Genomic DNA, 5000 nt, shown 5'->3' with positions numbered 1-5000 from the left:
CTATTGAAGGGGGTGTTTCTGAATTTGGGCCCTTTTTGAGTGGCATTGCCGGATGGGTTTTGTGTTGAAGGCTTCCAAATCGGGTAGCTCAGCCGGATTTGACCCGGCGGTTCTACCGACTGTCACGCCTTCGAGGGGGGACTGTTGTCTAAGTTCAGGCCGAATTTGGTGAATTTCCTAAGTCGGGAAGTGGTCCCAACGGGTTTGGGAGTGAACCTAACTGCTCATACCAACTTTGAGGCTTTGGGGCCGGGTAGCACAGTCGGATTTGACCCGGCGGTTCTGCCGAATGCCTGGCCTTCGAGGGGGGCCTGCCCTCTGAGTTCAGGCCGAATTTGGTGATTTTCCTAAGTCGGGAAGTGGTCCAAACGGGGATGGGAGTGAACCTGACAGCTCATACCGACTTTGGGGCTTCCAAGCCGGGTAGCTCAACCGGATTTGATCCGGCGGTTCTAGCGACTGCCACGGCTTCGAGGGGGGACTGTTGTCTAAGTTCAGGCCGAATTTGGTGAATTTCCCGAGTCGGGAAGTGGTCCAAACGGGGATGGGAGTGAACCTGACAGCTCTTACCGACATTGAGGCTTCGGGGCCGGGTAGCTCAGTCGGATTTGACCCGGCGATTCTGCCGACTTCCACGCCTTCGAGCGGGGACTCTCCTCTAAGTTCAGGCCGAATTTGGTGAATTTCCTAAGTCGGGAAGTGGTCCAAACGGGGATGGGAGTGAACCTAACTGCTCATACCAACTTTGAGGCTTTGGGGCCGGGTAGCACAGTCGGATTTGACCCGGCGGTTCTGCCGAATGCCTGGCCTTCGAGGGGGGCCTGCCCTCTGAGTTCAGGCCGAATTTGGTGATTTTCCTAAGTCGGGAAGTGGTCCAAACGGGGATGGGAGTGAACCTGACAGCTCATACCGACTTTGGGGCTTCCAAGCCGGGTAGCTCAACCGGATTTGATCCGGCGGTTCTCGCGACTGCCACGGCTTCGAGGGGGGACTGTTGTCTAAGTTCAGGCCGAATTTGGTGAATTTCCCGAGTCGGGAAGTGGTCCAAACGGGGATGGGAGTGAACCTGACAGCTCTTACCGACATTGAGGCTTCGGGGCCGGGTAGCTCAGTCGGATTTGACCCGGCGATTCTGCCGACTTCCACGCCTTCGAGCGGGGACTCTCCTCTAAGTTCAGGCCGAATTTGGTGAATTTCCTAAGTCGGGAAGTGGTCCAAACGGGGATGGGAGTGAACCTGACAGCTCTTACCGACTTTGGGGCTTCCAAGCCGGGTAGCTCAACCGGATTTGATCCGGCGGTTCTAGCGACTGTCACGCCTTCGAGGGGGGACTGTTGTATAAGTTCAGGCCGAATTTGGTGAATTTCCCGAGTCGGGAAGTGGTCCAAACGGGGATGGGAGTGAACCTGACAGCTCTTACCGACTTTGGGGCTTCCAAGCCGGGTAGCTCAACCGGATTTGATCCGGCGGTTCTGCCGACTGTCACGCCTTCGAGGGGGGACTGTTGTATAAGTTCAGGCCGAATTTGGTGAATTTCCCGAGTCGGGAAGTGGTCCAAACGGGGATGGGAGAGAACCTGACAGCTCTTACCGACTTTGAGGCTTCGGGGCCGGGTAGCTCACCCGGATTTGATCCGGCGGTTCTGCCGACTGTCACGCCTTCGAGGGGGGACTGTCCTCTGAGTTCAGGCCGAATTTGGTGAATTTCCCGAGTCGGGAAGTGGTCCAAACGGGGATGGGAGTGAACCTGACAGCTCATACCGACTTTGAGGCTTCCAAGCCGGGTAGCTCAGCCGGATTTGACCCGGCGATTCTGCCGACTTCCACGCCTTCGAGGGGGGACTGCCCTCTGAGTTCAGGCCGAATTTGGTGCATTTCCCGAGTCGGGAAGTGGTCTCTGTCACAACGGGGGCAAGTGTCTGAAGAGGTAAAGTGAGTAACCAGCACAGCTTAGGGAAGGGTTCCAAAGTTCTCAACAATGTGAATTCGGTTACCAGGAAAGCTTAGGAAAGTTGCCTGACTGTCCCAAACGAATGAACTGCAAAACTTAGGGAACATGCCCGAAGATGCTTAAAAGTGTGAAATCAGTAAGCAGGAAAGCATAGGAAAGTGCCTGAAAGTGCTAAATGAGTAACATGAAAAACGTAGAAAAATGCCCGAAAATGTTTAAAAGTGTGAACTCAGTAACCAGCAAAACTTAGTAAAACGTTGGAAAAGCAGAAATGAGTAACCAGAAAAACTTAGAAAAATGTTTGAAAATGAGAAATGAGTAACCAAGAAAACTTAGAAAAATGCCCAAAAAGAAGAAATCAGTAACCAGAAAAACTTAGAAAAATGTTTGAAAATGAGAAATGAGTAACCAAGAAAACTTAGAAAAATGCCCAAAAAGAAGAAATCAGTAACCAGAAAAACTTAGAAAAATGTTTGAAAATGAGAAATGAGTAACCAGAAAAACTTAGAAAAATGTTTGAAAATGAGAAATGAGTAACCAAGAAAACTTAGAAAAATGCCCAAAAAGAAGAAATCAGTAACCAGAAAAACTTAGAAAAATGTTTGAAAATGAGAAATGAGTAACCAAGAAAACTTAGAAAAATGCCCAAAAAGAAGAAATCAGTAACCAGAAAAACTTAGAAAAATGTTTGAAAATGAGAAATGAGTAACCAGAACAACTTAGAAAAATGTTTGAAAATGAGAAATGAGTAACCAAGAAAACTTAGAAAAATGCCCAAAAAGAAGAAATCAGTAACCAGAAAAACTTAGAAAAATGTTTGAAAATGAGAAATGAGTAACCAAGAAAACTTAGAAAAATGCCCAAAAAGAAGAAATCAGTAACCAGAAAAACTTAGAAAAATGTTTGAAAATGAGAAATGAGTAACCAGAAAAACTTAGAAAAATGTTTGAAAATGAGAAATGAGTAACCAAGAAAACTTAGAAAAATGCCCAAAAAGAAGAAATCAGTAACCAGAAAAACTTAGAAAAATGTTTGAAAATGAGAAATGAGTAACCAAGAAAACTTAGAAAAATGCCCGAAAAGAAGAAATCAGTAACCAGAAAAACTTAGAAAAATTTTCGGCCAAGTGTGAAAAATATTCTAAGTGTCAGCGGAGGAAAATGCCGAAGCATCGGGAAAGATTCAAAAACTCATGCCGAACATGAGTTCCGAAGTGCCGGAGGAACTGGGCGAATTGAGCCCGGCGGTTGGCCAGATGTCGTTTTGAGTCTGCAGCCCGAAAACTTTAACTTTGTCTGCCGCGGAAGTCTGGACCGGGAAAAATCCAAACGGTTTTGCCGGGTTCGAGTTCCAGAGCGAAGCAGTCGAATTTGAAATTCAGACCCATTCAGTGCCACTTGACATTGTGACACAGTGAGGTTGGCGGGGTACCCGGAGATTTCTGGGAACACGATTTTTAGAACAAAATGGCGGCGCGGGACCACTTTGAAAGGCATCCGAAAAACGGTTCCGCGGGCAGAGCACTTGAATGACAGGCCTGTGTGCATGCCCAAGAGCTCTCGGAAGTCTAATTTTTGACACTTTGTCAAATTTTCGACAGACTTACCCAACTCTTGCTGCCTGTTCTAAGAATCAGTCAGAGGCCTGTGCGGCGGTCTCTTGACACTTTGGAGGGCGGGCAAACCCCACGTTGACTCCGGCCGTCCCTCCAAAAGGCACTTGCTATTGGGGGAAAGGATTGCAAGTAGCCTGGTTCCCGTGGGAGCGGCCAGGAAGGGTGCAGGCTGGCCCTTGCCTGAGCATTCCCAAAACCCTCTTCCGCTGAGAGCAGACCTCGCACGCCGCACTACCGGCTCTGGGAGTGGTTGGCCGCTATTGTACATAGTCCGGTCCTTCCTCTGCCACCCGGCAAGTGCGATGGCTCTGCCGCCCTGCGGTGCTCGTCACCCAGGTTTGGGGAACACGATACTTAGAACATGTTGGCGGCTCGGGACCTGCAGGCGAAAGGGGCCCCGTGGTGCTGAGCACATCGACCTCGGGTCTCAGTGCAAGCCGGAGAGTTCGCGGAAGTCTTAAAAGATTTTGACATCTGCTCAAATCTTTGACAGGCTTGCCTGACTCTTTCCGTCCGTTCTAAGAATCAGTCGGAGGCCGGGGCGGGGACGGTCTCTTGACACACGGAGGGTTGGCTTCCCTCCTCAGGCGTTTGTGTCGAAAATGAAGGCGAGAGATGCAAGCGTCCTGGTTCCCCTGGGTGCTGCCAGCAAGGGTGCAGGCTGACCCTTGCCTGAGCACTCCCAAAAGCCTCTTAAGCTGAGAGCAGGCGCCGCACTACCGGCTCTGGGAGTCGTTGGCCGCTATTGTACATAGTCCGGTCCTTCCTCTGCCACCCGGCAAGTGCGATGGCTCTGCCTCCCTGCGGTGCTCGTCACCCAGGTTTGGGGAACACGATACTTAGAACATGTTGGCGGCTCGGGACCTGCAGGCGAAGGGGGCCCCGTGGTGCTGAGCACATCGACCTCGCGTCTCAGTGCAAGCCGGAGAGTTCGCGGAAGTCTTAACAGGCTTGCCTGACTCTTTCCGTCCGTTCTAAGAATCAGTCGGAGGCCGGGGCGGGGACGGTCTCTTGACACACGGAGGGTTGGCTTCCCTCCTCAGGCGTTTGTGTCGAAAATGAAGGCGAGAGATGCAAGCGTCCTGGTTCCCCTGGGTGCTGCCAGCAAGGGTGCAGGCTGACCCTTGCCTGAGCACTCCCAAAAGCCTCTTAGGCTGAGAGCAGGCGCCGCACTACCGGCTCTGGGAGTCGTTGGCCGCTATTGTACATAGTCCGGTCCTTCCTCTGCCACCCGGCAAGTGCGATGGCTCTGCCTCCCTGCGGTGCCCGTCACCCAGGTTTGGAGAACACGATACTTAGAACATGTTGGCGGCTCGGGACCTGCAGGCGAAAGGGGCCCCGTGGTGCTGAGCACATCGACCTCGCGTCTCAGTGCAAGCCGGAGAGTTCGCGGAAGTCTTAACAGGCTTGCCTGACTCTTTCCGTCCGTTCTAAG

This window comes from Hemiscyllium ocellatum, assembly GCF_020745735.1.
Source record: "Hemiscyllium ocellatum isolate sHemOce1 chromosome 15 unlocalized genomic scaffold, sHemOce1.pat.X.cur. SUPER_15_unloc_2, whole genome shotgun sequence".
NCBI lineage: Eukaryota > Metazoa > Chordata > Chondrichthyes > Orectolobiformes > Hemiscylliidae > Hemiscyllium > Hemiscyllium ocellatum.
The sequence above is the reverse complement of the archived record's forward strand: the minus strand, read 5'-3'. Positions refer to the sequence as shown.